Here is a 25,168-nt window from a genome sequence, read left to right as displayed (position 1 = left end):
GCTGTATAACTATACAGCACTTTGTAAAGATTTCCAGCATCCTGGTGACGACATCAAAAGCTAATGGGAGAAAAGGAGAGGAAACAGCGCGAGATTCGATCTGTGGACACAAACAGCTGACCTACACCGCTCCAGTGTAGAGGCAGAGACGCCGACACTCGTGGTCTCCACTGTAGCTGCAATTGATGGCCGAAATACATAATACTTCTGCTACATTGTAAGTAGCTGTCTACCATTGCGTGTTACAATATATCTTATAGTACTTCACTATATTGGCTTCTCTTTATTATTTCAGAATCTACATCAGGACTGCATACTTCCACATCTAGACAATCCATTTGTTTTTTCCCACAGGGATTACCAGTATTATTCACAGTCTGTATTGCGGCCTCTGTTTATTTATATATATAATGGGGCTTCAATTCAAAACATGTTCCCTGTGCTGTGTGCGTCTCAGATACAGTCAATGAGAACATATTTTTGGACCAATCAAACAAGGGAGGTGTCTATAAAAAGTTCGGGACAGAGATCACAACATTAACCCCTGAGGAAGCTGCATTGGAGAAACGCGTAGGGTGTATGCGTAGGGGGAGGCTTAATCAGCTGTCCAATGAGAGCTCTGGGAGGAAAGCTGGTGATCCCCATCCAAACGAGACGATATTTTGTCATCTCACGTGACGCGGAAGTGAAGTGAAGGGACCAAAACACCAGTGCAGAGGAGCATCGATCAAGACGGTGAGAGACCCGCTCTCTAAGGAGAATTCTCAAACCGCACATAGCAAATGCCAAATCTCTGAGTTTGATACTTGCTTGTTTTTTAAGGAAAATTTTAATAAATCAGAGTTACACTACATCATCATCCTCATATCTCCCCCAGAACCCAACACTATCAACCTTTGCGATACTCCCCATCTATCTCTCATACCCCCATCTCTCCCCCTCACCCACACACAATACCCCCCTTCACATCAAACACACAATACCCCCCTGCACACCACACACATCCCACCCCCCTGCAGCTCACATCCCACCCCCCCTGCAGCTCACATCCCTCTCCCCCTTGCACCTCACATGCCTCTCCCCCTTGCACCTCACATCCCTCTCCCCCCTTGCATCTCACATCCCTCTCCCCCTTGCACCTCACATCCCTCTCCCCCCTTACACCTCACATGCCTCTCCCCCCCTCTCACCTGACATCACGGGGGTCTAGACCAGGCCTGCACAACTCGTAAAGTGCGAAGGGCCGAACTGCTCCAAGGAAGAAAAAATTGGGCCGCACGGGTAAAATCATCATCATCATCATCATCATCATCATCATCATCTATCCTCCAGCACCTATCATCATCATCATCATCATCATCATCATCATCATCATCATCATCCTCATATCTCCCCCAAAACCCAACACTATCAACCTTTGCGATACTCCCCATCTATCTCTCATACCCCCATCTCTCCCCCTCACCCACACACAATACCCCCCTTCACATCAAACACACAATACCCCCTGCACACCACACACATCCCACCCCCCCTGCAGCTCACATCCCACCCCCCCTGCAGCTCACATCCCTCTCCCCCCTTGCACCTCACATCCCTCTCCCCCTTGCACCTCACATCCCTCTCCCCCCTTACACCTCACATCCCTCTCCCCCCTTGAACCTCACATCCCTCTCCCCCCCTTGCACCTCACATCCCTCTCCCACCTTGCAACTCACATCCCTCTCCCCCCTTGCACCTCACATCCCTCTCCCCCCCTTGCACCTCACATCCCTCTCCCCCCCTTGCACCTCACATCACTCTCCCCCTTGCACCTCACATCACTCTCCCCCCCTTGCACCTCACATCCCTCTCCCCCCTTGCACCTCACATCCCTCTCCCCCTTGCACCTCACATCCCTCTCCCCCTTGCACCTCACATCCCTCTCCCCCTTGCACCTCACATCACTCTCCCCCCTGGCACCTCACATCCCTCTCTCCCCTTGCACCTCACATCACTCTCCCCCCTTGGGTGGGTGACAGTGACTGGGTGACAGTGACTGGGTGGGACACAGTGACTGGGTGGGTGGGTGACAGTGACTGGGTGGGTGACAGTGACTGTGTGGGTGACAGTGACTGGGTGGGTGACAGTGACTGGGTGGGAGACAGTGACTGGGTGGGTGGGAGACAGTGACTGGGTGGGAGACAGTGACTGGGTGGGAGACAGTGACTGGGTGGGAGACAGTGACTGGGTGGGAGACAGTGACTGGGTGGGACACAGTGACTGGGTGGGACACAGTGACTGGGTGGGACACAGTGACTGGGTGGGTGGGACACAGTGACTGGGTGGGTGGGACACAGTGACTGGGTGGGTGGGACACAGTGACTGGGTGGGTGGGACACAGTGACTGGGTGGGTGGGACACAGTGACTGGGTGGGTGGGTGACAGTGACTGGGTGGGTGACAGTGACTGGCTGGGTGGGTGACAGTGACTGGGTGGGTGGGTGACAGTGACTGGGTGGGTGGGTGACAGTGACTGGGTGGGTGGGTGGGTGACAGTGACTGGGTGAGTGGGTGACAGTGACTGGGTAGGTGACAGTGACTGGGTGGGACACAGTGACTGGGTGGGACACAGTGACTGGGTGGGTGGGTGAGAGTGACTGGGTGGGTGACAGTGACTGGGTGGGACACAGTGACTGGGTGGGACACAGTGACTGAGTGGGACACAGTGACTGGGTGGGACACAGTGACTGGGTGGGCGACAGGGTGACAGTGACTGGGTGGGTGACAGGGTGACAGTGACTGGGTGGGTGGGAAGTGACTGGGTGGGTGACAGTGACTGGGTGGGTGGGAGACAGTGACTGGGTGGGTGACAGTGACTGGGTGGGTGACAGTGACTGGGTGGGTGACAGGGTGACAGTGACTGGGTGGGTGACAGGGTGACAAGTGACTGGGTGGGTGACAGGGTGACAGTGACTGGGTGGGTGGGAGACAGTGACTGTGTGGGTGGGAGACAGTGACTGGGTGGGTGGGAGACAGTGACTGGGTGGGTGGGAGACAAGTGACTGGGTGGGTGACAGTGACTGAGTGGGTGACAGTGACTGAGTGGGTGACAGTGACTGGGTGGGTGGGTGACAGTGACTGGGTGGGTGGGTGACAGTGACTAACAGTGACTGGGTGGGAGACAGTGACTAACATTGACAGTGACTTACCTTGACCGGGTGGGTGCAGGTTGCCGCCGGACGCTCCTCCTGCCCCCGATATCCCTGCGGCAGCTGCCTGGGACGGGAGGTGGGCTTGGGGGCGCGGGCTGGGGGGAGGGGGGAAGGAGGGCACGGGAGGTGAGCTCGTGTGGGACGCGAGAAGTTGGCCGCGGAGGGAAGCGGTGAGAAGCAGGCCGCTGGAGGAGCTGAATTATTTAATTACTACTTCCCCCTCCACCCCACGTTGGGAGCAGGGAGGGGAGAGCAGGGGGGGAGCAGGGAGGGGGGAGCAGGGAGGGGGGAGCGGGCCCACAGAGGAGCTGCGTGTTGCTTCCCCTTCCGCCCCACGTTGGGAGCAGGGGGGGGAGCAGGGGGGAGCAGGGAAGGGGAGCGGGCCTAGCGCATGCGCGCCGGGACCGCAGGAATCGGCGCCATTTTTTTAAACTTTTTTTTTTTTTTTTCATTTAATTAATTATTTTGTCGGCCGGCCGGATTCATTGCGGGACGCACAGAGAGGCCAGTCGGGCCGCATGCGGCCCGCGGGCCGTATGTTGTGCAGCCCTGGTCTAGACTGTCAGTGGAAGCTAGGTTTATTTATAGGTTCAGGGTGGTGATAAGAGAAAAAAAGTGTGATATTGCAAACAATTAGATAATTACATGCACATGGTGAGTATCCTACTCACATTTTGTTTCTTCCTTTTAAGCCTTTCAAGGATGGTTGCTGAAAGTATCCTTTCTTTCTGATGCTACTGCGTTCACCTCACGTAATGTACAGTATGTAAAAATCTTCTTGTAGTAATAGACCTTTTATAAAACTATAAAAACTGTCATAGTACAATACTGTTTTAATTTAATGTAATGTAATATTCTTTGGTTTTATTTTTTATTAAAACAGTATTATACTATGTCAGTTTTATATTTTTATCAACTCTTTTATCATTTATATGTTCATATCATACCACACAATAATGTGAGAATTAAATTGGAGAGACATAACCGTTGTTAATTGGTTTGAGAATTCCAAGACAATTTGATGACAAATTCTACAAATTGATGGTGTTTCCAAGTTTGTTTTGCCTGTGTTTCATTCCCTGTTATGAAGGATTTACTGTAGGTTTACACGCTCATCCAACAGTGCAGTTTAACATATAGCATTTTCCTAGTATATCATGTATATATATATATATATTTATTTATTTATTTATTTGCAATTTACTTACAATTCCATATCTTACAGAATGCAAATCAAGCTACTTCGAGACTGAATGGTTTAGTACTTTGTGTTTTAGCTACAATTAACATGTAATATATGACTTCTTTTCAAATGTAACTCCTGAAATATTATTGATTTCTGTAAATAGGTAAATGACCTGATATTAAGATCCTGTAGTAGATGTTGGATGTATTGTCTCCGAGTCTGAGACTCCATGTCACATTTTCCTGAAAGCTCCTGAGAGGCGTACAGTATGTGCCTGTAGATGGAGAGTTTGAGGCGGAAAGCTGAATTGCAGTTGTGTAAAGCTGAGTTGCCACTGAGTGGAGCTGAGCTGGTTCTGCTGCTGTTGCTGTGTGATGCTGTAAAAGAGACGATCTTAAACACAGTGCAATGAAATGAGCATAGAAGTGCTGCAGTTGCAATCTTCTAGTTGGATGTTTTGACCGATCTCTGTCCATTCTCTAGTGAATAGAGACAGCAACTTCCAAGTAACAATTGATAATACCTAGAACGGGATTAAAGGCGTCAGCCTCACTGAGCATGGATATCCAGGATACATTTCTAATTAGAGAATAAACAAGATGAGGATGAAATGTTTGGAAAATAGCTTGCAAATTCCTGGTTGCAGCAGTGCATGATTTCAACTGATTTCAAGGATTGCAAGATTATCACCTAGTGCATTTGGCAGGTAAGTACCTTCAGAGTGATTATAGTCATTTTGAGCAATGCTGGTGACTTTTCATGCTGTGCTTTTTATTGTCTCCTGCAATGGAAAGTGGTTCCGATTATATTTTTTGATTTATGAATGCTACCGATCTTATCGATGGGTATAATGCTTTAAAAAAATGCTGTACGATGCAGTTTACCATTCGCGTGCAATGAATCTCAAATACTTCATCATCAGTTACCCTTTTCTTTTAGGCAAGACTGGCATACAGCTAAGGATGCTTCATTGCATGTGTACATATTCTAAGCTGTTTATACTTAAACCATATTTAGATACATTTATGTTGACACGAAGACACAGTCTCACACACATGTGTACATTATTTCTGTAGCTATATTTGTCATATTCACTGTATGCAAGGATAGAAACATGTCCTATTGCACACCTGTGTGTTCTGTAAAGGTACACCTGTTTTGAGCCCTAAACAAATACTATTTTTTCCCCCAAATGTTTTTTATTGATGATACTTTTTTGCTATTCGGTCATTTTAATACATAACCTACGTTTTATTTTCTATTATTTAGAAACAAAATAATCATTAATTATCAGCAAACAGGTAAAAATAATCAGTGCTGTAGTCCCTTTTTTAAATCTCCCTTTCATTTTGCAACTGAAAGGGAAAAAAACAGTTCCACATGTGTGATGTAGAAAGAATATATATGTTCACGTATGAGTGAATATATATATATATATATATATATATATATATATATATATATATATATATATACATATACATATACATACACGCACATCATATATATATATATATATATGTATATATATATATATATATATATATATATATATATATATATATATATATATATATATAATATGTGTGTGTTAACTCTTTATTAGTATCCTTTGTCTTCCATAAGAGTCTGAAAACTCCCATCTAAATTTGTACTGCGACCTTGATACATATTCAGTTCAAAACATTAAGGCTTAGCAGGTAAAAGCAGTTACACAGATTTATAGTGCAGCAGTGACATTATACTAAGAGCTTGATCAATTCCAATCATTTCTGTGTAGAATGTGTAGGAAGTATGGTGGTTCCCAGTGGTTGCATAAACTTTAACAATCATTTTTCTTTAAACATCTGGTATGCATTACAATCTCATTCTATCAAAAATCCATATTTAATATGGAAATGATATATATATATATATATATATATATATATATATATATATATATATATATATATATATATATATATATTATATATAGTTATTGGAAAGTAATGTCAGTGATTAGAGATCAGTTGTATAGTAAAATATGCTTGAGTAGGGGGATTCCATTACCTGGAATATAAAATGAGCATAACTCTGCATAATATATCTCTATTTCAGCAAAGCTAGATGAGTTTCCCAGAATTAATAGCAAATGTCTAGAAAAAAATAGATCAGGGTGTTTCACAGATACAGTACAGTACTGTTTTACAGAGAATCATTGAAGAGAGAGCAGGCTCACAGAATAATCTTGCTTAGGGACTATATGAATGGTTTGTCTGTTAGCTCAGAATATTTCCCTAAGCCACATAGCAACGCAATCAAAATGTTTGTACAGTGAAACTTGCTTCCATTCACTTTTGATAGCTTCCATTGAGGGTCAATGGGTTGAACAAGAGGAAGTAAATCCATAAGAAATTGAAATGTGGCTCCACAGTAAGACAAATAGAATGTTGCCAGCAGTTGATTACGAGAAGCTTATGTCACCTAATGACCCAGTTCTAGTTCAATGTTTAACACATTTGAAATTCAACTGTTGTTCACATACTACATTATGTCAATATATACACTGACCTACTATGTATTGTTTTTATAGTATTCAAAAACTAATTTGATCATAGATCATTTAGCTTTTACTGTTTGTACCAAGGACTACTTGATGTGCCAAATGGCCTATTTCACTTAGCCATGAAAAAAGAGTTATTAATTATACCTTTTAATTTGAGTACCAGGTGTAATTTACACATCTCATTTATACTACAATATTTATATTATTAATCAGTTTACATCAATTTGTCCTTCTGGCAAAAGAAACAAACCTGTTATTTTTATTAATGTGGCATGCAATGAAAGAATACAAAAAGTTATATCAATCATTTGAAAAAAACTATATTTACTGTATCAGAATTTATCACACATTTCTGCAAAGAGCAATATCAGTCTACTGCATTTGAAAGATTACAACATAGCAGGTGTTCAACACATTCATGACAAACACATTATAAGGCTTTGTGATTGTCTGGAAACAAAATATACACACTTCCACAGTTAGATTCAGGTCATAAATTACATTAAAATCTGTTATCTTAATGCTGAACAGAAACGTCAGTGTATGTACAGTTGCCCTAAAATACTTTTTGTTATTTATCAGAAGATCCCAACTGCAGTATAATGGTTTTGATGGGTGTGCAGTTACACATAGACACACAATATCTCACATCAAGCACTTTTCTACTGAGATTATTTTACACATCATCTTTCCTCACAATGTATTAGGCCGGTTCTATACTTCGTGCGCGCGCTACACCATGCGCGCGGCGGTTTTAGTTGGCTGAGGTTAGTCAGCCATTCTATAATGGTGCCGCGCGTGCACGCAGTACAACCCGGCCTTAGTGTAAAAACATGTGTAAATGGAAATCTTCATAGTGATGACATCACTTCTCCAGGTGAATGAAGCAGTAGATTGGCAACCAATGACAAGTAGATAATTTTGTAACTTCAACAGAAAGAAGTAAAGAAAATGGTGAAAATAAAGAGCAGCTTGTCCTCATAGCTAAATATTATACTGCATAATAAGCATAAGGAGATCGACAATTGAAATGATTGAGTTCTAGCCATACCTGTATTATTAGTAAAGAAACTGTATCGGGACACTAAAAATATCCACAAAAATATTTTTGATTTATAATGTAATATTTTATGTTTCGTAAAATATTTTGGCGTACCCTCTTCTTCTGTTTAAATCTTTCAGTGCCCTAATGACTTGCACTGTATGTCAATGCCCCTTGCTCCTGTTTTAAGGGCTGTACATTAGTCCAGCGTCGATCATGTAACTCACTGAAGGGGCAGGCCCATCCCCTCCCTGTCACATGTGGCCCGATGGCCAGAGCTTAAACAACATCCCATGATGTGGAAGAACCGCCGCATCTGTGGACACGGAGGTGGCATAACCATCTGGCACTGAAAAGGTTAATAATATGGAGGACTGTTCATCAAAATCTTCCTGCTGCAAAGCCGATACAGTTCTTGTGCAATGAATGCCCTCAAATTTATAACATAACTATTCCCATTGTGTTTACTGTAAGCACAGTACTTCAAGCAACATTCAAGAAACACTCTGAATGTAAAGATGTAGCCCCAGTTATAGCACCCACTTGCGTGTTATGGTGAGATACACCGTGGCTAATACTATACACGATACATAAAGCTTGGCCCCCTGCAGACGCACTTACCAGAATTCCCTCCTACCGTCTCTGTATGTTCTCCCCACCAATTAGATTGTAAGCTCCTCGGAGCAGGGACTCCTCTTCCGAAATGTTACTTTTATAACTGAAGAACTTATTCCCATGATCTGTTATTTGTATTAATTGTTATTTATATGATTGTCACGTGTATTACTAATGTGAAGCGCTATGTACACTAATGGCGCTATATAAATAAAGACATACATACAGATATAATGTGATAATCTGTGTTATCATTGCTATTGAATCCTACGCAAAATCTGTGATATTCTGCATTTCTACACAAAATCCTGCGTTATGGGCAGGTGCAAGAACATTGGCTACATCTACCGTACATGTGAAATAAACAAATGTTTTATTGATTGTGTTGTTGTTAACCTATTTAGTGCACATATTGTAAAGTCATATTCTGTCTATTGAAAAAGAGCTGGGGCAGGGACACTTAAAATGAAATAATTTTACTTTTTACTTTTTGTATTTATGAGGCAAAATATCAAAGCACATAATTTACTATGCAATATATTGAATGTGCAAAGTTGAAAGCAGAAGGGTTGTACAGTAGGTACTATGGAAGAGTAAACAAGATAACAATGGTAGATTATCATCAACAGATTTAAATAGATATACCGTACATGAGTTACACATATATGAATGGATGAAAATAGGAGAGGAAAAAACTGTTAAGGGTAATTTGAAACCCTTACATGAAAATGACTATTTGAGAAATAGATTTCTTGATGTAGATGTAGTATCAAAGAGTAGAGCTTTAAAAGATAAGGACTATTCTTTATCCAGATTTTGCCTTTTTGGATGTCTCTCTTTCCCTTGTGATCATTTTGTTTGATCTCTGCATATCATCACCTGCTGTTTCTTAAGGGTTCTTCTAAAAGCCTCTCAACGTTGTTAAGTCTGTCCTTCTAATGCTCAGTGTCTTCTTTTTTTCACTTTGCGCTTTAGCTTAGATGCTAAGGTGCTACCACCATATCCATCATTCACTTCAGATATGAAGGAATTCACAAAAATAAAACAAGTAAAACCAGACCACAGTGCACAGTAATCTATTTACAGACAAAGCATTCAGATACAATTACACACAATCTCACAAATCAGCAATAGCAACCACCCACAGAGAGCTGTTAAATCTAAAAAGAAACAATACATTGGGGAAGAATTCACAAAGTTTTGATGAGGAATATCAGAGCTCGATCCAAATGTAACTACTTTTGACTTGAATATAAGTTAATGCTGATTATGCTCCAACATTTCTTATTGGAGCTTCGTGAATCCTTCCCCCATTTATGTACAGCATATATATGTATAATGTTATTTATACTGTATAGTGCCAGCAGTCTACAGTATGTGGCTCTGTATAAAATGACAAAATAGGGAAAATAAAATACTGCACAAACAATGGGGATAAGAGAAACAAGTAAATTATAACACAAGATAAAGGCAAACCCTGCCCCAAAGATCTTCCAATGTATGCGGTAAAGTATATTGGGAGACACAGATACAGTAGGAGTAAAAGTGTTTTGAATAAAAGTGCAAGTCAGGGAGGTCAAGTGCATCTGGATTTAGTAATGTAGGCGTAATTAATTTAATGAGATGCTTCTTTTTAGAGATGAAATTCAGCTAGGATGTATCTTGGAATCCGATTAGAGAAGGCTGTGTACATTATAGAAGTCGAGGAGAAGTATACATAAATACAGTAAACAAGATATTCCAGAAGTTTAGAGGCAATAAACAAGAGAGAGATGGGGTAATCATAGGGGGAGATTTTGTCAAGGGTGTTATTCTTGATGATACAAATAAAGGCAATATTATTGCAAAACGTGGCGTACTCCCATGGGGAAACAACACAACAGCCCCAGACCCCTTTTTGAACGACTGATTCAAAACCTTAACTCTTCTCTCACTGGTGCATTGTGTACTGTATGTCCCACTGCAGCACACAACAGGGTGCAATAACATTGGCTATATATGTAGATTAAACACTAGCATGCTTAAAACAAGATGATTAAGAGATATGCATGAAAATAGGGAACAAGGTAGAAGTGAAAGTTTTAAGGATATAAGACAGAATATAAAGGCTGCATTTGGTGCAAGTTGAGGAGAAGAGCAGCTGAGGCACTCAGTACTCAGACGAGGGAAGAATAATGGAGTCAAAGACAGAGAAGAGGTGGTATAGAATATATTTGTGCATGTTTATTAGTGTCGTAAAGTAGTTCTATTTGGCAAAAAAGAGCAGAGGTAAAGCAAAAGGAGTCATTTTTACTTAAGGAAATCTGCTAGAGACTGCAACTTCCTCCAGAGGTGTTCAGCAGAATGAGTGCAGTAGCACACCTTTACTCATCTGAACTGGAGTAAAGGCATGCAAAAGCTTAGTACCCCATCATGGATCTGGTACAAAGAGTGTTTTTGTTTTAGTAAACACGAGGTCAAGACAATGTCCATTCTTGTGGGTGCTGTAAGATGTCTATTGGTGGAGACAAAAAGAAGAAGTGAGAAAGGAGTAGAGATGCTCAGGAAAGAGAAGTTTCTTCAATGTGGCAACTCCCCTAAGGAGAGAGTGAATGAGTCAAAAGAGAGGAAGAAGGATACACATGGTTCAGTAAGGAAAAGGGAGCTGGAGGATGTAGTGGCTTACAGATGACAACAATGCACAAAGAAAGTGGAGAGAGTAGACAGAAAAGATGAGCAATGTTTACTAGAAATGTGGAAATTTTTCCAAAAGTGGTTCATAATTTTTTTTTGCAAACTATGCATACATTTTGCTAAATTTAAGAATTTGTTAATTACTTTGATGAAAAGAAAGAAACAAATATCTAAAATCAGACATTTTCTCAAAGCTTCGACCTGTAATAGGGTGAGTGTGAGTGTGAGTGATCCATGTGAAAACACTTGAGATACCAGGGAAATATGTTAATTTTAATAATTGAAATATGTTTTGGAATATTTAAGTTAATTTGATTTCCGGGAGTCTCAGGTGTGTACACAGGTATCTCTATGTATGGAGTATAAGTGACGTAACTCTATTTGGAGGTATCTAGTATAAGTAAATGGGTCCTCTGCTAAATTAGTTGCTGTGTCCCTCTCATTCTTGAGAGAAAGAAGAGGCATGAGGTTAAAAGCTTTTAGATATCATCGAGGAAAGAGATGTGTTATGTTTCAGTATGTTCTCAGTCAGCACTCTAGTGGGAACCATTTCCACCAATTAATGTACATTACTCTTGGGTTTGACACTTAATCAGAACATTACAGTATAAGAGTTTCTATATTGGCAGGTGTGGTTGGTATCCACAGCACACAAAAAACTCATAAAAGTAATTCATGGTGCAGTTAAACACATGGTCTAGGTGGTGCACTTGCTGACTCCATCGTTCCTTCCCTTGATTATTTAGGGTATCCATAATATTCAATAGGGTCTTTTTTAATCTCTGAGGTTCCACTTGACGAGTTGGCTTTCGAAGTCCTGTCCTTGGTCAGAGTGTATCCTAGATTGCAATCCATAATGAACGAAATACTTGTTCTATAACACTTTTGTGACTGTAGTGACTCATTGGTCCTTTATTGGAAATGTGTGCGCAAACTGGATGAAGAGATCAGTGACCAATAAAATATTACTGGTGTTCCATCTGGCTCTAGTGACAAGGTCCATGCAGACGATGTTCAGTGGACCACTGCTGGTGATATTGGTCATGGATGAAGCTCTTGTAGGCAAAGTCTTTATGGGCACACAACTTCCGCAGTTCTTGCAATATTCCTCAAAATCCCATGCCAACCTGTGCCAATAGAACCGATCTTTCTCTAATCCCATTGTTTTGTCTGTGACCAAATGGCCATTATCATAGTTCAGGTAACTTAGAACCAATTGTCTTTACTGGTATTGTAGTACCAGTGCCATAGTTACAAGGTGGTGCCACTTCTTAGCAACTCTGAACATTACCCCACTGCTAAGCACCAGGTTATCCCATTGTTTTACAAGGATTTGACTTTCTGGGTCCTTTCCGATGACTGTCAGAATGATTTCTAGTCTCTTAGGGCTGACCACACTTATCTCAAGCCTGGGTTTGTCTGTTGTGATCGGGATATATCCTGTTGGTCTTGTCGTGGTAAATCCTCCAGAGTCAACTCTGCAGAGTAAGAGAACCTTAAGGGTACCTCGGTAGGAGAGATCCCCAGGCTGTCAGCCACTCTATTTGGGTTTGCAGTCGTGACCTGCTTCAGCACTTGTATTTTCTTGCACAATGCATACACTCAAGCTGCAGCAATGTTTCTCCAATGCCCATCCTTGAGTCGAGCATCCCAGTGAATTTACGACAATGCGTCCTCATCAATATTTTATTTCCTGGGCCTGTATTTTAGGCTGAAATTGTAAGTAGCCAATGCTGCTAGCCACATGTGACCCATGGATCCAGCTTCTCTGATGTTAGAATATTGGTAAGGGGGTTGTTGTCTGTGTGTACTACAAAAGTGGCTCCATATAGATAGTCATGAAGTTTGTCCACTACCGCACATTTCAACGCCAAAAAAAGTATTTTTTATGGGGGGGGGGACTTTCTGACAGCACCGGGTTCTTTCTGACGGGACCAACCCCAGGCTCACAAATGCTACTGGTCTTAGTCCCTCTGGGTGCTTTTGGTTCTCCTTTCAATCCATCCAGACTTGCCTCTACATGAAGTACATAGGGATTTTGTGGATCTGCAACCGCAAGTACTGGAGCTTTCATAAGGCGGGCCATTATGGCTTGGAAAGCCTCTTTGCACTTATGAGTCCAATCTTTTCCCAAATGGCTCATTAATTTTAAAATAGTCTTGACTGGTCGACCCCACGGCCATGCTGAGTCTTTTTGGTGGTGAATATCCTTTTTTCAACCGTGTCAATAGCTGTACTATGGCCGAAAAGTTTTCACGAACTGTCAGTAATATCCGCAGAACCCCAGGAAGGACCACAACTCTGTCAGTTGGCAAGGCTTTGGCCAAGACACAATTGCCTCTAATTTAGATGGATTAGTAGCCACTCATATTTCTGAAATGATGTGTCCTACAGTACATACATGACAGATGTCTGGAAGAACTGACACTTGTCCACTACCAATTTTATCCCACTTTAACTTAATTATCTAATACCCATCAATCGGGCTTCGTGTTCCTCCCAAATTTTCCTGAAAACTATTATATCTTCCAGATATACCAATACTTTGAGTTGTTTGATATATCCCACTACATGTTCCATTAGGCTTTAGAATGTAGCTGGGGCCCCGACACTCCCTGAGTCAAATTGATAAAACCCCAACAGACATATAAATGCAGTCTTTTCTTTATCGTGCTTGCTCATTGGGATCTGGTAATATCCACTGTGAAAATCCAACACTAAAAACCATTTTCTTCTGGTCCGGGATGGTCCTTTTATTCAATGTGCGGTAGTCAATGCATATTCTAACTGCTCACACTTTTTTCGGGCCACCACTATGGGTGATTCATAAGGGCTCCTGGATTTGGAGATTATACTTGCTCCCATTATTTCCTGTAGGTGACTTCTCACATCCTGCACAACAGCCAGGGGCCAATCTCCATGATCTTGCCCTTAAAGGGAGAGCATTGTGAAGACGTATCAGGTGTTCCACTCCATGGGCTTTTCTTACATCCCATTCTTGAGTGGAGAAAACCTCTGGCCTAGGAGTATTTTTTTCTTGTAGCCGTGTCTTTCAGTGCTCTTTTATCTTCAAAATTGAACATGGCCAGATTCAGTCTGTTCCCTTGTAATTTTCTCATCCCTTCAGGACCCATCACATTGTCACTATATAGGTGAGCTATCAATGTGCCTCTTCGTATCCACAAATCATGGGCAGTCTCATTTTTTGTTTATACTCCTATAGTTTCTATTTTCCTTTCTGTATGGACAGCACTCCGGCCTTTACTAATAATCCCCCATGGTAACCACCATGGGGTGGACAATCAATCATTACAGTGGTCCCTTCTATGTTTTTCATGAGTGTCAATTTTCCAGTGGACTTCTGTACACTTTTGGGGGACACATATATAAAACAGGGTCCTACCCATGTAATCTCCTCCATGGGCCTCACTCTTAGCCTTGTCCTGTCCCTCCATCCACTGTTAAGCCTTCAAACACAAAGGGTGGATGGTTAATGTCCAGCCATAGTCGTTGCCACTCACGGTCTTGCACCACTTAGCTAATTGTCCAAAAAGGTTTGTGTTTGTGCAATTATACAGTAGCCCCAGTATCTTGTTTGCTGCGAATTTCAGGGCATATGAGGGCCGCTACCGTAAATGGTCCTTCCACTCCTGTTACTTTCTTGGGAAATTCAAGCTTCACCAATACATACCCTAGATAAGTGTTGCTGGTGACTCTGAGGCCCCAAATGACTAAGCCTTCCAAAGGTTACAATGGCAGGTCTTTTAGGTACCGATCGAACCATGGCTTTAAAATTATGGATATTTTTTATCCACTGTCCAAGAGGACATTGCATACTTGTCCTTCAATCTTCACTTTCACTCATGCTGAGGGCACCAGTAGTCCCCGTGGTACAGTATCTGGGAAGTAGAATGGTCTCTTGCAGGTGCTGTTTGAATGGAGCCTTTCTGCACTCGGGACCTTGTATGCTCCTTCACTGGGTCCCACATTCGTTTCCCGACCTAAGCTGAGAGTGGATGAGCTGCTTAATCACCCGGTGTGGATTCTTCCAATTTCGGCAACAGCTGGCATAGCAGCCATCTTCTCCACACTCTTAGCAGATGTCCCGTTTGGGCTGTGAGCTACTCTATGTCTCTTTCACCCCTTTAGGGGTCAGTACCATATGGGGTTGCCACCCTGATTCTCTCCATTATTTTTCCATTAATTCTTAATAGACACATCCTCCATTCGCCTGGCAACCATCAGTTTTGGCATCGCACTGGAGATTTCCCCGGCCTTGCCTGACCTGGTCATTCCTTACTCTGTCTGGGGTCAACCCTCCCCTACTAGCCCAGTCCCAACAGAACTATCTCAGTATCCTTACTGACTACTGGTGTCCATATACTTAACTAATCATCCCTGGACTGGGTGGAGCACCACCCATTCTTCCTCACCTCTTATCTCTTTTAATATTTCTAGGAATTTTGGAAGGGATTCCTTCCACTCTCTGAGTCATAGGTAGATGGTCATGACATCTCCTAGAAGTACTTCCGAAATCAGTTGCTCCACTCAGACACAGTCTCTCCGGTAAGGGGTAACACCCTTTTTACACACCACTTTCAGCAGAACCACTACAGGTCTGCACAAAAAGTCCAATAGTTTCTCTCGCTCTTGCCGGTACATTCCTCTGAATCGGAAATACAGTTTCTCCCACTCTCTGTGGTGCCAAATCTGTGTTCTAGAGCCGTAGCTCTAATGTGCTAGCGTCATTTCCTTCCCTAATGGCTCTTATTATAGGTAATGTGAGCCCCTTTAAGTTTTCCATGATCTTGATTTTCTTATCCTCATCCTAACCCCCCAATTCTTTACCATATGCTTGGCTTTCTCTATCCAACGCTCAAAATCGTCTAGCATACCCCAAAGTACTGTACATCTGTAACCTTCGATAGTAATAACCCCCCCCCCCCCCAGCTAGACTGCATAGACTTTTATACTACTGTAGCTGTCCCATGGCAGTGAAAAGGGTTTCAGGGGAAATAGGAGTAGATCCCATGGTGAGGGTAGGGGTTTCGGAGAACATTTCACTACTGACGTCATCTATTGTGGCTCTCTCCTTGGCTAATAACGCTCTGAGCTTATCTCCCATAGAAGGCCCTACAACATTTCTCAGGCAAGAGGCAAATTTACACATGTTTACAATATCCCACACATCACACTCCTTTCCCACAATACAATCATGAAGTGAAGTTGTGAGACGGTGCATATGCTATGCGGGGGGAAAATAAACCGGACTGCTGTCTGCTAACACAAAAACTATTCATTGGCACACAAAAAAAGGAACAAGGGGAAAAAAACCTCTTACGCATTTCAGGCAGACAACTGCATTTTATCACAGAGTAAAGCGCAGTTGTCTGCGTGAAACACGACACGTAAGAGGTTTTTTTTTTCCCCTTGCTGCTTTCGGCAGCAGCACGCTACAGTTCAGGAGGATCCACGCAACAATGGAGTGAGTAAAAATCTTCAATAGAAAGAATCACTCTTTTTTCACAATCAATATGTGCCACTATGCTATTATGTGGCAGAGTTAACATTTTTGTGCCTTAGGGATTAGGCTAGTTAGCCTGCAGGCTAAGTGGGAGTTCTTAAACGAATATACAAAGTGCTTTAAAGTGAATTCAGTATTTTTTGCTCATATTGTGGGATATCTCCTCTAATATCTGATTACACTGTCTGGGATTCTTTTATATGCTGAGACTCATTCTCATATGTTTGTGTATATGGACTTTTTTTAGTGAAGCATCACTTGGGGATTTCACTCCTACCTTTTCTATTTCACAATACAATGATGCACAGGATCAATATTATTATAATTTGTGCACAATACAGCGGCAATCTTTTTCTTATAACACATCATTTTCCCCTGTATCTCTGTGGGTTCCAGTACCGGGGCCGCTCCTATCACGTCCCTGATTCTAGCATCAGTCACATCAGGGACAGTTAATAGTATTGCCTTATTAGGTTCCAGGCCTTTCTTGCGCACCAATCACTTAAAATGGCCACGGCCATAATGAGAATTGTAAAATTGCATCTAGTGTCCTCGCTACAGATGGGGAAAGTTGCAGGTGTATCACACTAATTTATTTAGAAAATCTCGGTAGCGCCTCCAATGTAATGCCTCTTTATTTTTCCTTACCTGAGTCTATGAGGGACCATAGTCCATACAATTTTAGTAGCCCTCAGACGTGCATTGGACCATTAAAGGGGGACACCACACTTGGATATATATATATATATATTTATATATATATATCACAGGTTTATGAATAGACGGAATAGTTATAATACACCGGTTGTTAGTACCAAGTGATCCTTTGAATTAGGATCACTACATCCAAAATACAATACAAATAATATCACAGTACAACCAAGCACTGAATGTGTGTGTGTTAGAGTCTTTGTATCAGGCCTCCCAATCCTGGGTGATCAGGCCATGCAGTGTGATACTGGTATCTAGTGGGAGCTTGTGTATTGAAATGTAAGTTGCAGGCCTGCATTTCACAAATATATGTAGTGTGGTACCACTTTCCTCTGACTCCACAGGGATCCCCTCCATTAGCAGTCTGTCTCCTGCTCTGCTTCTCTGAAGCTGGGTTCACGCACTGATCAGCTCTCTTGCTCCCATGTGGGACACGTGCAAGTCCCTCTGTGCAGAAGGCTCTGGACACAGCCTCACTTCCTCAGCTCCAGGAAGATCTAATCGGTCATTGTTGTCCCAAGCACTTAAGGCTAACTCCCCCTCATAGACTTCTTACTGGCTTAGCATAGTGTAAGGAGAATGAGATTTATCCTAGTTCTGATGGCCTAAGCGCATGAGGTATGTAATGAATACATGTATGTCTCTTAGTAAAAATGTCTATTATTGCTGTGGTTCTGCTTACATAGTCTGAAAATCTCTAGTATATTGTGAGCTTCATATAGTTCACTTCAACTTTCCTGACTGCTCCAGTGTCAGCAACGTTTAGATCCTCTTCAATCAGCTCAGAAGATACTTCATCTTTCTAAGGCCTCGGCCAAGCTTCCCGCTGGCGTGCTGAGGCGCACTGAAGTGCGCTGAGGCTCAGGGAAAGCGGGTGCGTGTCGTCAGGGGGCGGGCCGGGGGCGGGCCAGGGGCGGGCCAGTGACATCACGGAGCTGGTTCGCCCTCATTGGGCGAACCGCTCACGTGACCGGCCCTGCGCACCGGCAAGCGGGGAAATCTAAAATTCTGGTAAGACCTATGCTTCCGCGCGCTTGCGGAAGCCTAGGCGAGCCCTACTAAAGCCGCTCTAATTGCGGCTGTAGGGGCTCAGTGCTGAGCGGCAGCGCGCCTCAGCGCGCCTCCGCCAGCAAGCAGCCACCATGGACGAGGCCTAAGTCAGGCAGATGGCACTCATAGAGGTTAATGTTTTAGGGAGTCCGTTGCCCCCCCTGCTTTCTGGGATATTGGTATATAAGCTTTTTCTTGGTAGCAAGGGCTCGGAATCTCACCTGCGAACAAGGACAATGGTCAGGCTGTACCATGTGTCCAGTTATATGCAGATAACATAACTCTAATCGCCAGGCATCTGTGCAAGGTGTGGGGGTTCTCTGGTGAAACGGTTTGTGTGTGATATCCTGATGTCTAATACTGTCCGCTGCTAAGTATTTCAATAAACTATACTTTACTAACATTTGGTGTGTGCATGTCCATGTGTGTACTCATGGGTGCAATCGACAATCCAATCTTAAGTATTGTCCCTGTCAGTGAAATAAGCATTTCCTGTCAGAACACATAGTCACCTGTCCATGGAGAGGAACCTGCAAGGGGCAATGTTCTGGTTTTGCTGGACAGACAGAGGGGGTTACATTTAATTCTACATTTCCAAACTTACGGTATGTTGTTTGTGGGAATCATACTGTGTAAAACGTGTTATATGTATGTAACATCATCATGCAACATTATTTGGTGATGTTCAACATTTTTTCTAGGGCTGTAAACTATAGACCGGAATTGCACTCTTATCACCTATTAAGTTAACATTTGATTTTTTTTGGTGGAATACACTGCTTATTCTGTCAGTATACAAATTATTTCGTTAGTCATGACTGACTCTGAACCTAATACTTATGTCCGAGAGCATAGTATATGTTGTTTTGTAATCTACTTGCCAAATAAAATCTTTGAGTCAGAAAAAAATCTTGGTTGACCTTGGCGTGATGATTTGTTACCTATTATATGTTGCTGCTTTTCAGCTGTCACTGAGTATTTTTTTATCCTGCAGATCCAATAAAATATCTCTCTACCTTATTGGTTTGTATCAAGTCATTATTCTAGATAAATTATTTATCAGATACTGTTTTTAATGTTTATAATATTGTAGTAAATAGGAAATATTCGTTTTTACTACATTAAAATACATTAGTTTTTACTACCTTAAAATATTAACAGTAAATATTTTGAGTGTACAAACACATCAAATACTGTGTTATTTTTATTGACATAAATATAATTAAATCAGCATTTTATAGCCCTCTTCAAGGTCAGGCTATATTAAATTTAGTACAAGAACTGATATTTGTATTCTCTTCTCTGGAGTAAGAAGGTAGGCAACCTGGATGTTACTTGGTAATACTGACATTTAATACATTACATTGCACATTCAAAGGAAATATAACTCCTAATGAGCCAGTGATCCAAAAACCACCACAATTCCCTGTCCCAATGAGATTACAAACAGATTTTTATTCTAGCTTCATCCTATTTGAGGATATCATTTGACATATTTCTGTGAGTTTCCTCATCTACGATGTTCCAGAAAAAAAAAGAGATGAAAAAAGCGCAGAGGAATGCTAATGGTTTGATATTGTTTGAAAATAGTTATCTCAAGCACCAAGCAAGTAATACACTCAAATTTGAATCATAAAACCACACGTAAATCTAATAGTGCCTTCCTTGTCGGCGGTTTAAGTGTTGCCGGCAAAAGCACTCTGCGATACCTTCAAGCAAAGTGTCAGGCAAACGGAAGCCTCCATTGGACACAATGGATCCTCACAATGTAATTCAAAGAAAATCCCACATACTGTAGGAGCAATAAACTCTCACATGTTTCCTGCAGTGTTGGAAATGGGCTTTTTTTAACTGGGGGTATGAGTCAATCCATCTATGTTATTAACCTCACTTCCACCCCCACCCCCCCAAAAAAACTCATAACTTGATCTCCACCTTTCATAATTTCAAATATGAAACATTCAAAATATAATCAATCTTTCAAAAAACAATTATAATAAATAAAAATAAACATCTGTTATCACTTATCAGTACAAAGGGGTATAAACATGTTTTCAATAGAACTTTAAAAAATATTATATTACTGAAACTGAAATACATTAAAAAAAATGTTCCACAATCTTTACATTTTGAATCATCATATTGCACCTTTTCTTTTTTTAAAACATGCAGTTTCTTCAGCATGGCGCCTTCCCAGAAGCAGCCAAGACAACATAAACTTCTGGATTGAAGAGACAAATAAAGTTTATTTCGTAGGTGTTTTACATTAAGACTTGCACTTTCTGGTGACATGGATTCATTAATTCGACTGAAACTCCTCTCACACTCTGCTGTGGAAACTGGTATTGAATTAACTGCTTGAAATTCTATTTTAATTCATTTACTATCCTTAAATTCTGTGAAAGCTCACAGTATATGTCTTCCACGCAATCCAACATTTTCTGCCAATTCTTCTATTGTCCCATCTGTAAAAATCGAATTGTGTCGCCAATCTTCAATGGATAGGTATTAAGAATGTCTGATTTGTGTATCATACTTTTCTTTGCATACTAATGCCAGAGTAAATAGCCTGGATTTCATATTGTCAATCACACTTTTTAAAAATTGATTCCTGTTGGTGGTGGAAACTTTACCAACATGAAGTAAAATAATACCAAACTTCATTTTTCCAAATTCTTCTTTTTCTTTGATGTAGAACTTGCCTGGTTTTTCGGTCTGATATTCTAAAACCATTAACGTTCTATTTATTTCTGAGCGAGCCTTATGCTAAGTACATTTTCGACTTTGTAATTCCAAAGATAGATCAGAAAGCTCCAATAAAACATTGTACAATAAACCCACATTTTGCACAAATGCAGAAAATTCTAAAAACTTCTTCAAACCTTGATATTTGGTTCTTTCCGTGCTTACTCTAAAAGTATTACAACTTGCATTGCTGAAATATTCCCACAGAGCATCATATGATTGCCAAATAGCCTTGACGGTCCTAAAAGATGAAGCAACCCAACTTAGGCTGCGGCCCCGCTGCTGCTGTGCTCGCTCATGCTTGGAGAGCGGTGATGTCACCAGCTCTCAAGCATGAGCGATCGCTGTCCTGCAACATTTTTAGAGCAGGAGTGGGGGTATTACAGGAGGGTGTGTGTCATTGGCTGTATAGGGGCTGTCTGTGTTTCTGTGTATCTGTGTTTCTGTGTATCTGTGTTTCTGTGTATCTCTCTCTCTCTTTATATATATATATATATATATATATATATATATGTATGTATATATATATATATATATATATATATATATATATGTATGTATATATATATATATATATATATATATATATATATATATGTATATATATATATATATTTATGTATATATATATGTATATATATATATATATATATATATATATATATATATATATAAAAAGAGAGAGAGAGATACACAGAAACACAGATACACAGAAACACAGACACACAGAAACACAGACAGCCCCTATACAGCCAATATATAATATATACAATTACTAGTGAAACACGCTATACTCCCTTTAAAATGAAATCACAATTTTATCCCAGCTATCTCAAAGGTGGTTGTTTAGACATGTTTGAAAAATTGGTCCAAGATGATCTGGAAAAGCTAGCAAAACAAGTATATTAAGAGAAATCTGAATTAGAAAGAATATTTAGCCATAAAGGAATTAAAAGAATATACCAATATAGTTATAAAGTCAGCCGACAAAGGCGGTGGATTGGTAATCCTAGCTAAAGTAAAATATATCAAGGAATCTTTAAGATTATTAGATGATACGAACACCTATTCTAGACTCTGTAAAAATCCAACAGAAGATTTCCTGTATGAGTTGGAGAATCTCTTAGTTTTGGGACTAAAAAATAAATTTATAACGAAAGAAGAATTTGAATTTATTTTTATAAAAAATCCTATATTACCCATTTTTTATTATTTATCAAAATTGCATAAAGATCCGTTAAATCCACCGGGCCACCCTATAATTTCTGATGTACAATCCATGACCTCAAATTTGTCAGCATATTTGGATTTCTTCTTACAGAAAGTAGTCAAGAAACTCAAATCACATTTAAAGGGCACTACTCACATTCTTAATATGTTGCAAGAAATTGTATGGCTAGATTAATATTTTTTAGTTACGTGTGATGTCACTTCACTATACACGGTTATTGATCATACACAAGGGTGTCTAGCCATTCAATTATTTTTGGAAAAAGAGGGTATTTACACCAAATCACATATTGATTTTTTAGTACCTTTAATTAAATTCACATTAACACACAATTATTTTTGGTTTAACGAAGAATTATTTTTACAAATTAAAGGCACTGCCATGGGTACTAAATTTGCACCGAGCTACGCGAACCTGTTTATGGGGATGTGGGAAAACCAATTTATATGGTCACCACATGAGTTCGGTGCAAATTTAGTACTATGGACACGTTTTGTGGATGATATATTTTTTATTTGGCAAGGTGATAAAGACACATTATTATCATTTTTAAGTTATATTAATCAAAACACTTTTAATTTACACTTCACTTCTAAATTCAGCACTAGTGAAATTGAGTTTCTTGACTTACTTATTTATATAGAAAATGGCAATATCTGCACAAAGACTTATCATAAACCAGTCAGCTGCCTTAATTACATCGAGGCAGGCAGTAACCATTTAAATATATGGCTTGCAACATCCCTCAAGGAGAATTGCGTAGAATAAAACGCAACTGCACTAATAATAGTGTATATGAAGAACAAGCAAAACCAATGCTTGAAAATTTTGAAACAAAGAATTACAAAAAAACAATTCTGGATCAAGCATTTACTAAAATAAGTACAATTGATAGAAAAGATCTGTTAAAATATAATAGAGGAGAGGTTCAAAGTGCTGACAAGGTTGAAAATCAAATAGACACACCATTCATTACACAATACAATCCGTTAGCTCCATTAATCAAAAAAGTGATCAAAAACATTGGCCATTAGTTCTAAAGGATCCCATTTTACAATCCACCTACCTTTGGTCCCAAAAATATTATTTTCTAAAGCTGACACTTTAAAAAAACTTATAGCTCCAAGTTGTTTAAAAGCATCAAATAAAAACATATCTACAGGTACATTTTTGGAACCGAAAGGTTTCTATAAATGTCTAAGATGTAAAATGTGTAAATTAGATTTCCATAATGTCAAAAAAACAAAATACTTTTCTTCAACTCATACAGGAAAAACATATGAAATTAAACATTTCATAAATTGTGATTCATCTAATATCGTATATTTAATTCAATGCCCCTGTAAGAAACAATATATAGGGCGCACTACAAGGAAATTAAAGCTACGCTTTTCAGAACACATTACTAATATACAAACAAATATACAACACAATTTGTCCAGACATTTTTGTGAGGAGCACAATGGCAATCCTGCAGGTATTCAATGTATTGGCATTGATAAATTAGCAAAAAATTGGAGGGGAGGCGATAATGTAAACGCCATCTCCAAACAGGAAACCAAGTGGATCCATACAATGAAAACATTGGTTCCACTTGGTTTAAATACAGACCTAGACGTAGGTGCTTTTTTATGTTAACATCTGTATAAATCAGTGTATAATGATTTAAAATATATATCATATAAATAAAATCATTGAATATACCTGATGGGTTGCTAAGGAGCTCCTTTAACTAATTTTTTGTAAAAGATTTAGTAAAGTTTTTTGTAAACATTTCCAATATGCATTTCTGATAAACTACATGTATCACATATTGCTATCAATCCTCTTTAACATCATATTGATTAACATGATGTAATTTACCCTAAAATCTGAACATAATATAATACTTCCTATATAAATATTAACTATACAAATTTATTAATAATTAACAACAATTCATTTTTTATATTTTTGGAGTTATATTGTTTGAGTTATATTGTAATCTATTATAGATTTACTTATAATATATTTATTTTATTTTTATTTATTCTCCTACTCTCATATTTTATGATTATTTGTTATTAAAATTGTGTGTAATTTTATTTAAATTTTTTGATGTAAATGTGGGTTCTACCATTTATATTTGTTATTTCAGTGTTAGGTATGTGTATCTGCTAGACGTTTAGACATTGGTCATCCAATTAACCTATAGAGGATCAGGTTATAGTATATAAATGTCAGCTAGCCACACATATTTATTCCCCAGATGAAGTCCTAGTAACAGGACGAAACGCGTAGGGTGGAGGCCTTTAATTATTTCCTTAGCTTCCCCTATCCTAATACTTATTTAGTATTATCCCCTCCAAATATCCTTGCATCTCTTGGACATTTCTCCCGATGCTACGGCTGTAATCTCGGCTGAGTGACGTCATCGCTGCAGTCTCGCGGCATCAGAGGAGGAACCAGGAAGCTCAGGAGGGCAGCTGCAGACGGAGGAAACCTACCACAGAGGATCTCGGCGTTCTACGTGGGGAGGAAGCAGAAAACAACTCCAGGCAGCAGGACGGAGAGGATTTTACATGCTATATGCTCTAAAACATCTGCTACTTTGTAAGTAGCGATCTACTTTTGCGCAGTAACAAATACAAAAACGTACTTCACCATATTT

The 25,168-nt window shown here is 40.2% G+C and overlaps 1 protein-coding gene across 2 annotated transcripts in view; it reads left to right on the top strand.

The window, feature by feature from the left end:
- The first annotated feature begins 4,686 nt into the window (after positions 1-4,686).
- The window catches only part of SNTG1 (syntrophin gamma 1), a 918,236-nt gene continuing 897,754 nt past the window's right edge, over positions 4,687-25,168 (top strand). For both annotated transcript variants that reach the window (XM_075584465.1, XM_075584466.1), the window contains exon 1: positions 4,687-5,085. The gene's annotated coding sequence lies outside the window, so the exon portion shown is untranslated. The remainder of the gene's footprint in view (positions 5,086-25,168) is intronic.

Source organism: Ascaphus truei, chromosome 2, assembly GCF_040206685.1.
Source record: "Ascaphus truei isolate aAscTru1 chromosome 2, aAscTru1.hap1, whole genome shotgun sequence".
Lineage (NCBI taxonomy): Eukaryota > Metazoa > Chordata > Amphibia > Anura > Ascaphidae > Ascaphus > Ascaphus truei.
Note: the sequence above shows the minus strand (reverse complement) of the source record. Positions and strands in the feature narration are given on the sequence as shown.